The sequence below is a fragment of the Peromyscus maniculatus genome, chromosome 21, assembly GCF_049852395.1.
Source record: "Peromyscus maniculatus bairdii isolate BWxNUB_F1_BW_parent chromosome 21, HU_Pman_BW_mat_3.1, whole genome shotgun sequence".
NCBI lineage: Eukaryota > Metazoa > Chordata > Mammalia > Rodentia > Cricetidae > Peromyscus > Peromyscus maniculatus.
The window spans coordinates 62464597-62477005 of NC_134872.1; the positions used below are offsets into that span (position 1 = coordinate 62464597).

At 37.0% G+C, this 12409-nt stretch overlaps 1 protein-coding gene across 4 annotated transcripts in view; it reads right to left on the bottom strand.

Annotated features, from left to right (window-relative positions):
- Adgrb3 (adhesion G protein-coupled receptor B3) overlaps positions 1–12409 on the bottom strand; it is a 732632-nt gene that overhangs the window by 597355 nt on the left and 122868 nt on the right. The window lies entirely within an intron of this gene.

A 12409-nucleotide genomic window follows, 5' to 3' on the forward strand; every position in this document is an offset into this window, starting at 1 on the left:
TATAAGGGTGTTTCACATGTATGCATGTCTATGTACTATGTGCATGCAGTGTGCAAATGAGGGTTTTGGATCTGAGGGATTCAACTTATAGATAGTTGTATGTTATCATGTGGGTGCTGGGAATTGAACCTTGGTCTTCTGGAAGAAAAGCTAGGGGTCTTAACTTTCAAGCCATTTCTTCAGCCCCTGAATCAGTGTTTTTATTTAATTAGAGAAGCATTTACTTCTGACTCATTTTATACTGCTTTAAATTTAATTTACATTATAGTTAATGTTTCATGGTGATATATTAGGGGGGCCTTTATAAAACATATTTCATATATTAGGGAATGTTTCTTAATAAGTGATATATAACAAAATATCCATTATTTTTTTCTGAAAATGCAAGCAACAGATGTCTAACTTGGATTTCATATGATTAAAGTTAGATGCATCCTAGAAAAGGGGCATGCTCAGTAAGAAAAGACTTACACAATCACACAATCAAAATAGAGAACTATCCTTGAGACACCATTCAGCATACAAACTCGTCCCTCTATGGAAGGCTATCAAAGGAGCCTCTAATGATAATCTGGAGCCTTGAATAGTCTTTCACTAATGTGTCTACCTGCGGTCACTCCTCCACTCTACCTTTCTCACTTGATCTCACCCAAAAATGCCAAAAAGTGATGTGTATGCTTTTCTAGTTTGTATTATCACTTTGTGTTGACTGAAGTTGATCTCTACTACTGTCAATTCTCTATGAGCTTTTACTTAACAGGTGGAACACTGTATAAATAAATACATAAATAAATACATAAATAAATAAATAAATAAATAAATAAATAAATAAATAAATAAATAAATAAATAAATAATTTAAAAAAACTAATTTAACTCTAAATCACACTCCCATATATTTCTTTTTTTTTGTTGTTGTTGTTGTTTTTGTTTTTGAGACAGGGTTTCTCTGTGTAGCTTTGCGCCTTTCCTGGCACTCACTTGGTAGCCCAGGCTGGCCTCGAACTCACAGAGATCCACCTGGCTCTGCCTCCCGAGTGCTGGGATTAAAGGCGTGTGCCACCACCACCCGGCTCCCATATATTTCTTACAAATTACTCTTCAAGGAAAAGTCCTCACTGTCCCTCTGAATCTGGATTAAGTGCTATTTCTGATTTCTAGGCTCATGGAGTCCCCATGACATGACCTACTACAAAGTATTTAAAATATTTGTGTTAATTATCTCTACTTTTCATTAAATCTTATGCAGATGGGGGAAAGAATTAATTTTGATGTTCTTTCTTTCTACTTTCTTTTGCATGGAATTTCTAAGGTTAAAAATGAACAAATGCTCAATAAAAGCTCATTCAATAATGGATATAGGAGACAAAGATAGTATATGCTCACTTATAAGTAGTTATTAGCTATTAAGTAAATGATAATCAAGTTATAATCCATGGACCCAGAGAGGCTAGGTAAAGTAGAGGAATCTATGGGGGACTCATGGATCTCCTTGGGAAGGAGAAATTGAATAGATTTTGAGGTCAGGTAGGGACAGGAGCAGGAAGAATCAGGTGAGGGAGGCAGGGATGGATGAGGAGAGAATGGGGAGAAACAGCAGAAATTGGGGTCATTTTGGAGGTGGTGTGGAAACCTTCTGTAGTGTAAACTTCTGGGAACGTATGAAGGTTTTCCTAATGAGGACCTCTAGTAATGGGTGATAGAGTATCAACTGGCCATCTTTTATAGCCAGGCAAGGCTTCCAGTGGAGGGACTGGGATGCATTCAGTTGAGTTGCTGGCCAACTGTGTCCCATGAAAATTCTCAAACAACCCAGGCTGATACTGAGACAAAGGGTTGTTATTGGCAAACTGTCAGTGGGGTTCCATTTCTGAGGATGACATCCACATAACACGTTGAACATGGAGGAGTGAGTGGTACCTACATAGAGCCTTCACCCCTGTGGTCTAGTCTCTTTGGTTCAGGAAGGTACTCTAAAGGCTACCAAAAGAGAAATGTGGAAACCATCCCAGCCACAAAACCTTTGACCTACAATCTGTCCAGCCTGCAAAATTAGCTAGGGAAATGGTATCACAGAACTTGTGGGAGTAGCCAACCAATGTCTTATTTGACTTAAGGCTCAGTCTATGAGAAGGAACCCATACCTGACACTGCTTGATTAACCAAGAACCAGAGACTAGATAGCCAAGAGACTTGGGGTAAAAATCAAACAGGACTCGTCAAAAAAAAAAAAAAAAAGCCAATAAACTGATTCCTAATGATATTCTACTATACTCATAGATCAGTGCTTATCCAATCATCATCAGACAGGCTTCGTCTGGCAGCATATGGGAGGAATTCAAAGACCCATACCACAGTCAGATATTATATGGAGAGTCTAAATTGGATGTCTCCATCAAACCTTTCCTCTCAGAGCTCAAGATGTCCTATGGAAGAGGGCATGGAGGGTATGGAGGGTGACACCAGGAGAACAGACCCTCTGAATTGACTAAGCAAGGCTCATATAAGCTCACAGAGACTGAAGTGCAAGCACAGGGCCTACATGGGTCTGCACCAGTTCCTCTGTGTATATATTATCACTATCAGTTTAGTGTTTTTATGGGACTCCAGGCTGTGAGAACGAGTATGTCTCTGACTCTTGTGCCTACTCTTGGGACTCTTTTCCTCCTGTTGGGTTGCCATGTCCAACTCCACTATGATAGTTTTGCTTCATCATCTTATATTTTTATTTTGTCATGTTTGGTTGTTTTTCTCTTAGAAGCCTAGTCTTTTCTAATGACAAACAGAAAGAGAGTGGATCTTGAGAGGAGGGGAGGGGAGGGGAGGGGAGGGGAGGGGAGGGGAGGGAAGGGGAGGAGAGGGGAGAGGAGGGGAGGGGAAGAGTAATGGAAGGCGAAACTATAATCCACATTTCCCTAACAGCTTAACCAACTCTTCATTTCTTTTGGTCTTAAATTTTAGAGGCACCTCTGGCTTTCACATTCTTCATCTCTGCCGTGTCCTCCATCCTCTACCCTTAGTGGGTCTTTAAGTTCTGTTTCTGCAGAGCTTCACATAATATGCACTACAATCTCACTACCCATCTGCAGAGAGTCCTGCTGAAGTCCCCTAACTGCTTCGTCTAGTTTGGATCCTTTCCTACTCCAGTTTCTCCTATACAGTGCTGATGCAGCAATATTCCATTCTTAAAGGACAACTCTCTCCACAGCAGTTTTTTTGCCTATAAATAGAAGCAAGCAATAAACAGAGCCGTTAATGTCATCCCTCTCCCCACAAGGCCACTTCTTACTAAGCACTCGAAATCCCATGTGGCCTGATCACAACTGTGTCTGGAAAGCAATCACTTTTCCTCCTAGCTCTATATAATTTTTTTTTCTGTGCCACAAAAAGACAGAGAGAGAGAATTCCCTCCCTGCTCATTCTAACATGGCTTGCCCAGGACATACCAATTGGTATCTCTTCATACCGATGCACATCTCTCCATGTCATTTAAAATGCCATACAATTAAATTGCTTGTTGGCTTGTGTATCCTTTGCCTCTCTTTTGGAGACTGTAAGCTCACTCTACACAGAGATTCTGTTTCTTCCACTGCTACACTCTCAGTAACTAGAACAATGTGCACATGTCTTGGAGTAGACAATAACTATCCACTAAATGAATGAATTAAAATAGCTGTGATCATATTCAGCTTTGTGACACAATCGAGTACATCCATTTAAATCTCTTACATTGAAATGTAATCTGCATATAAATGTAATCTTTGTAATCTAACAGACAAGACAGTGTTTAAATATCTTTTTTAGCTTTATGGCAGTCACTCTGCCCATACCACTTTCTTGAATTTATAGCAATCCTAAAAGGCAACTTAGCAAATTTAACTTACACCATAGTGTCTAGTAAGAAATACAAGTAAGTATGTGCATGAACAGAAGAATTTCCACAATGTCACAAACTAAGGAATCAAGAATGTTACAGACAGGAGCACAGACGTCAGGCCAGGGTCAGTTCTCATGACACACTAAGGCAAGCTCATTCTGAGAGATCCCAGGGTACGGGCTCCAGACCAGCCTCCCCCAGCACTGTAGTTTTCCATTCACCCAAAATTCCATTTCCTCTTATCTGTTGATAACAGTAGATTGTATTTGAGAATTCTTCCCGTGAAAATAAAAATAAAAAAGGAGATCAGAATTTGAAATTAGATGATATCATGTCCTTGAAACTAAGAACATATTCTCAGTTTTAGAATACAGCATAGGTATATTCAAGTGACAGAAATAGAGTCCAAGCACTTTCAAATAACTGCTGGACCATTTATGTACTACATTAGCTGGATAGAGATAAAATGACTTCACCTAAATTGCAGGCAGTTTCATCTAGAAAGTGATGGAGTTAGTACATGTCACTCACATGAAAAATAGGATGTTTCCAAACTATTCTAATTTGACTCTGACTCTGTGTCTCTGTCTGTCTCTCTGTGTCTGTGTGTGTGTCTCTCTCTGTGTCTCTGTCTCTCTCTCCCCTACCACACCTCTCTCTGTCTCTTCTCTTCCCCATTCCCACCCCCATCTCACTCCAGATGCTAATAAGTGGAAGAAAGGCAACACATAATTCAGAACACGAAGAGAAGAAGGTCTGCATTCTGCCAGCCTTCTGTCTGGAGACAAAGATGTACATTACCAAAATTACAACATCAGTGATTTTGGCAAGCACTTATCAGACAGAGCTGTTGTTCCCTGAATGTATTCCTTCCAGAGTCCTGTCTCCCTGGCCAAATAATCAATAAGAGCCCTGGGATAAAATGAGAATGAAGTCTCAGAATCCAATTACTGAGCTTTGTATATGAAACAGGAGAAACAAAGTATGTAGATTTCTTTTTCTCATTCTATTAGGATAATAAAAGACAGTGGTTGTCAGTTGAAAATGAATACAGCCTGGATAACTCAAAATACTGTATTGAAAGCATGAAGATATGCCATGGCTTGCTTTTTATTTTAGCTTCAGTTAATTTCAACAGGAAGTCATTAAAAATCTGGGACATTCACTCCCAGTGATGATTCTAAGACTTCCTTCATTTTGAGCAAGAGAAGTTTAGAAATATATTCGTACCTATTGACCTCTAGCTCTAATTTTAAAATTGTTAAGAAAAAAAATGTGATCCTTTTTTGTTCTGAAACTTTCATTCAACAAACACATACACACCATTATGAAGGTAGAACTGTGAATTTTAGTGCACAAAGGCTATTCTAAAATACAGCAGGCAATGCATTTTCATATAGATTTTCTTATTCAATATCACTTCACATAATGGAACAGTTATACGAGCTAATCTTGCACAATTCCTTTGCTTTCTCTTTTGGATTATGAAAAAAACTAAGCTATAATAACGTATAAAGTGTAACTGTCATGATTTTACTATATACTTAATAGTATAAATATTTAAGTTAGTTCTAAGACTCTTATAAAAAAAGTCATACTACTATTTTAAACAGTGAAATTAGCTATGCATCCTATCTGAGATACTCTGAAGTTACAAGGTCCTCCTCTGGCAGTACATTAGCATTGTAATTTTAACTATTGCATCTCACACAACATAAAATGGGCTTGACATACTCTGGTTATTTCTGTCAGTTGATGAGTAAATAGTATCTCAAATTACAAACTAGAAACTTGTGATTAAGGATCTAAAACAAAGAACCTTTTAAGATAAGACTATTCTGCTGGGCAGCAGTGGTGCACGCCTTTAATCCCAGCACTCGGGAGGCAGAGCCAGGCGGATCTCTGTCCAGTTCAAGTCAGCATGGGCTACAGAGTGAGCTGTAGAACAGGCACCAAGAACTACACTGAGAAACCCTGTCTCAAAAAACCAAAAAAATTTTAAAAAAGACTATTCTATGGAAATCTAAATGGATAAAGATAGCACATTTATTTTGCCTGACATTGAAAATGATGGCCATGTGTATCAAGTACAGATGATTACTCAAAAAAGGGGCTGCCCTGAGAGGAAATAATATGGGAATCCTTGGTATATAGTATATAGTAGCATATTACAATTGCATAATTTTATCTCTGTATCACTAGTTTTTTTGTCCTTGTGATTAGTAATATGATATTTTATCTATAACCATGGGCTAAAACAATAACTTTTATATAGAGAAGGATTTTATTTGACTGTCTCTCTTTAAGGATTATTTAAGTGTATCTCTGATTGTACAGTATCATTTATTTATTTAAATTTTTTATTCATTTTACATATCAACCAAAGATCGCTCTCTCATCCTTCCTCCCATTCCCCCCAGCCCCTATCCCCTCCTCCAAAAGGGTAAGTGCTCCCATGGGAGAACAGCAAAGCCTGATTGTACAGTATCTTAAAGATGACGCACCAAGTCAAAACAGGTTTTTAAAACTCAAAATTGGAGGCTTTTGGTGTACTTGTTATTTTAGGAAAGCTGCATGTTAAAACAATTAAGAAATAATAAATGAAATAAATATAAAACTATATTCAAAGCACTCTTGCTAAGGAAATCCTATAAAACACATAAATGTAAACATGCTATGTCTTTTTTGATATTAAAAGTACAAATTTCCTCTAAGTTCAATAATTCTAGATACAAAAAAATAGTAGCAAATTCCATTCAGTTTTATCCCTCCACATATTGGGCTTCTAAGTATTTTTGAAATAAGAACATTTTACTATATATGAAGCCAAACACAGTATCTCCAGAGAAATATTTAGCCAAAATAGGACTTAATAGAACACACAAAAACTGAACTCTAATAATCAGATCTTCCAGTGGAATTAGCTAAAAATGAAACAATAAACAACAAGAACACAGGGGTAAAAAATTAAAACCGATGATGAAAATTCAAAAAACTAACAACAATATTACAATTGAGACGGCTCACGAAAGTAATTTCCTATGACCACACATGTCAAGACGATGGAAGAAAAAACAAAAACAAAAACTAAGAGTATATAAAACACATCTTACAAAGTATATAAAACACATTCCTACAAAGCCAAGGAAACAATAGCTGAACGAAAGGAAAACTTATAGAATGAGAATATTTGTGTCATCTAAGAATGTAATGGGATATGCTTACAAAGTGACAGGTTTACCGATGAGATTTTCATGTATAATTTCTTTTGTTTCATTCTTTCTCTCCTTCCGCAGTTTCCCACTGCACGCCTTTTCTCTTTGCCTTGCCTTTCCTACTGTATTGCTCCTCTCCAGTATTCCTCTTCCACTTTGTTCTAGTGCATCCCGCTCTCCTCCCTGAACGCCTAGCACGCCTCAATATTTGCACTCCTGGTTTCCTGGCCATTTTACACACATCCTCTCACCTGGATACACATCAGAGGCAAGGATCCACATATGGGAAATTATTTATCATTATGATCCTGGGTTACCTCACTTAATGTGACATTTTCCAACGTTATCATTTTTCCTGCCAATTTTCTTATTTTATTTTCTTTGCAGCTGAATAAAATTCAGCGCTGTCTATGTACATTTTTGTTATACATCTACCTGTTGACTGACATCAAAGCAGATTCTCTTCTTTGCTATTGTGGATAGAGCAGTGCTAAAAATTGATGTGAAGCATCACTATCATAGGATGTAAAGTCGTTTGGGTATACATATAAGAGCTGTAGTTGGTGTCTCATGGTAGCTCTATTTTTAGTTATTTGAGAAGCATCCAAACTGATTTCCATAATGGCTCCACTATTTTATACTTCTACCACCAGTGAGCAAGTGAAAATATACACACGTATACACATACATATATGATATATATACTCCATATATATTATATAAGCATATATATTTATGTGCTTATATATGTCTATATATGTATATAGAGACAGTACATTTAAATATCCCTTGCCTTTAAAGAGGTAGCTTTTGTTGGACCTTGCAGCTAAGTTAATGATGGGCCTTGAGATCACTTAAGACTTATGTGTTGAACCTTCTATTCTCCTGTGTATACAGCTGTTTAGATTTAACTGTCCTTTAAGAGAACAATGCATGCCGGGTGGTGGTGGTGCAAGCCTTTAATCCCAGCACTCAGGAGGCAGAGGCATGTGGATCTCTGTGGTTCAAGGCCAGTCTGGTCTCCAAAGAGAGTTCTAGGAAAGGCACAAAGCTACACAGAGAAACCGTCTTGAAAAAAAAAAAAAAAAAGAGGGAGAAAGAGGGAGAGAGAACAATGCAGCCAACCTTACTATGTCTTGGATTTCCAATGAAATCAGCTTTTATAACCTGAGCAAAATGAATATCTCTAATATTATGATATATATTCCTCCATGTGTCTGAATCAAAATATTCATTGTGGTAATCTTTGCTGAAAGCAGCCAACAGGTTAAATGCAATCTTTAAAATGTTGAAAACAATATGTATATATCGGTTAATTACATCTGTGATTCTGAGTGCTGTTCTGGGTCAGTTAGAGTCAGCAAACCAACTTCTTGTATAATTCTGCTAAAGACTTCTATAAAAAATTCTCATAGCAAGCTTCCCATGCTCATCAATAAACACATAACAAAGCCCTTTGTTAGGGACAGACATGACAAAGAGATCACACAGACAAAACAAACAGACAACAGGGGTGGATTATACACATACAGACAGGCCACTAACCACAAATCAAACAGATGGAAGACAAAGAAAGATGTAGAGAATCCACTCAAAGAGGAAGTCACTGTTTTTTTTTTTTTTTTCATTCCTTAATGTGACACCTAAATTATAAAACAGACTGAAAAGAAACCAAAACATCCAAGGGGCACAGATGAACTGATCATGGCTGCTGAAGACATCAGAGCAAAGCCAATGTCATCCTGGGATATTTAGTGGGAACTATCAGTCACTACTGAACTCCAATTTAAATCCAAAGTGGTATTAAGAAACAAATCAGCCATGTCCCAGAGTCATTGCTAAGAGCACTAACTGAAAACCTGAATAGGATCAAAACAAGAAACCAGTGCAGTGGTTTCAGGCATTCTTATCAATATCCATTTCTAAGTGCACTTGTTTGAGAATAATGTCAGCACTGCCTGCCTTTCCCAGCTTCTTGCTGTCTCTCTTATTTGTTCTTCACTGCCTTCAATGCATGTGAGCAGAGCTGGGACCCAAGGGATTATCCTCCTGTTTACAGAACTCAGCAGATGTCCTGTCTACCAGGACAAGCAAGGAGAAGTGAGAACACCCACCGTAGGAGGTAACAGGAAAGGATGTCAAAAGAGCTTAAGTTTTCCAACATGGAAATAACCCAAGCTACATAGTTAAAAGGGCAGATTAAAAAATGGTGCTAATATAGGATACAGATTCTAAGTTTAGCAAAATAAAAATTATAGCATTTGTTTTTCTTTCATTCCTACTATATGCCATATATCTAAATTGCAGTCGAATGCAGCTGACAGATTTACTCAGAGAGCTGGACATACTGCTATTATAGTGTCCTGTTGCAGGCTCAGTAATTGGGCATTGAATCTAGGAAGAATTCATACCCAGTTATGTTTCACTGAGGGTAAATTTATCCTGGCAAATGGCATGATTTTCTCCAGCTCAGATACTAAAAGGGAGGCGGTCCACCTGCATGGACAGCTGCTACTTTATGGAACCTATGCCAGAAGCCACTCTTTAATAGAGTTGTGTGGGCATGATGTGTGTCGCTTTCCCCTGACAAAAGGCAAGAAGACTTGGACCTGAGATTTTTGCCTTGATTTGCTTTTGTGCTCTGAAATTTATTAGTGAACCAGGCTTGGCAGTGTCATTTTATTTGATTCTGTCCAGAGCAATGCCGTGATTCTTTATGAATTACTTATCTCACTCTAATAAGGCTTAACATGCAGAATTGGCCTGCTATATACATTTCTAATTAGTTTTAAATGAATTTTAGCTTCTCTTTTAGGAAAAGATCTATTCAACTAACTACTTAGAATTTAATCTTTATTACTAAATCATATGACAACCACTCCTAGGAGAGAACTCTCTGTCTCTGTCTCTGTCTCTCTCTGTGTGTGTGTGTGTGTGTGAGTATGTGTTGTATAAATGGCTATTCCTGTTTTAAATTAATAAATTACTCTATAATTTTATATATATATAATTATATATAATAAGCTGGATAAAATAACTTGTATAATGTTTATGTATACTCACTCTCTTACTTTGGTTTCTATCTTACGTTTTAAAGTAAGATATAATAGAAAATAATGGGTCCACTGACCAAATTGTATAATTAAATATAATTTTCCAAGTAAAGGATACATTCATTTGAATGAAACCAAAGGCATACTATGATACTCAATCTAATTTAAAAACAAATAATTCCAAACAATGAAGATGTTACTTTAGTTACTGAATAAAAATTCATGGGATTTCCTCAGCTACATTTTATTTTAAAAAAAACAATAATGCTAATAAAATATTTTGTGTTCTTATTGTTTTTACCAATGATGTCATTTTTATCTCCCAGTTGGCATAGTTTCTTTTTTCCAAGAGAGAATTTATATTTTACATACTAAGGAGATTTTTATTACCACAAAGGTTGGTCTATATTTACATTTAACTTAAATATAAAATTTTCCAATAAACAAATACATTTTCTGGAAGTATCTCAGACACAAAATAATTAGTTCATATACATACATTGTAAGACCACTTTTTGAACATTAGTCCATGTCACCATATGAAGTAATTCTAGAGTAAAGAAAGCAACAGCTTGTGGTTGTACACATTGTGAATGTCTTAAAAATAAGAGAGCTCGGTTAGGGCGTTGATGAGGGAAAGGTGCTTGCCACCCCTGGATGCAAGCCCAGTGACCTGAATTGGACTCCCAGAACCCACGTAAATGTAAAACCCATGCCCGTGTAAACGGTCAAAAGCAACTCCACAGAGTCATCCCTGAACCTCCACGTGCACCCACCTTTTACATAGGCACACACCATAATTAGATTTTTTAATTATAAAATTACAAATAAAGAAGTGGAAGCTTGGTATTAGTACAGGCAACCGAGACAAAAAGATAAGATACATAGTGAATGAGAAGGAAATATTTTTTTAGAGAATGATACATGAATGATACCTTTCAAATAAGTGAAATGACAAACTTCACAGGAATAGGCAAGTGTTCTTGAATTAATACAATCTTAAATTTACTGAAGTATTTTAAAATAAGTTTTTCTATCTTTAATGTGACTCTAATATATGAAAAAAAATGTTGGTTGTGAAGAACTCTAGGTAGATTCTCTCTAAGCTAGTAAACCATGAATCATTGTTTAAGTAGCACAGGTCTTCAGTATCTATTTCTCAGCAGGTATAGAAATTGTCAATGAACATGCTTGTTGTACAATTCTTCATCATGGATGAATCTTCCAGAATGATCCATGAAGGCTGGTCAAGGTCACAGTGCTTATTGTCCAAGCTTTCATAGTCTATACATTGACTATGTTTAAAAGCCTTTGGGATTGTGTTTTTGGGATTGTGGGATGTGTATGAAACTTTCCTTCTCGGGAAACATCTTTGAGGTACAAAAAGCTTCTAATAAAAAAAGACTGAATGAAGCAACTTATTTACATTAAGGTTGCTTATAGGGTTAGGAGAAGGATAGCAGACAGAGCAGCAATTTGTTATGTTACAAAGCAAAACAGTGTAAATGCCAAAATGTTATAAAAATGCTGAATGAACACAGTGAGAGGAATATGCAATTATTCATTTCCAAATGGGGGCTGTAAAATGACTTCACAGTGTTAATAATTCAACAAGACTGCAGGTACAGAGTACATTTTTCTCCACAGGCAAATAACCAAGGTGGCTTAAACATGGGGTATACGGAGTGCTATATAAGTAATAAAGATAGAGTGTCTAGATGACACTGATGATGTATTGGGAGGAAATGGATTACAACTGTCTTTACAGGAAAGTGGGATAGTGAAGCTCTTTTTATTCCTGTGTTTGTTAGAGGAGTAGTTTACTCTTACAACAGAAGCTGGTGAAGTAGATAGAGAAATTAACAATATCAACAAGACTACAAGGAACCTTGATCTATTTAATATGGTGAGCTTGACAAGAGCAGGATCACAGAAGTAATTATCCTGATGGGATGGGAGTGGCGATGGTGACTACAGTGGTAGCCGTGGGGTGTAGACAACAGAAACTTGGGGAAGGAAGCAACTATTTAGTGAGCGCTTCTCCTGTACTAATAACTTTCTCACCAAAACATTCACAGTTTCTAATCTTGACAGTGAACCTGTCAGGACCATTGTTTCTTACAGATGAATAAATTAGCCCTGGATGCACTGAGTAGTTCTCCTAAGGTCACGCACTTTCGGAGACCAGAATAGAAAGGTAGGTCTCCATGGCTGCAAAGGTCAAACATTTAGACTGTTCATCTAGTGCTTCCTTCCCATCACTGA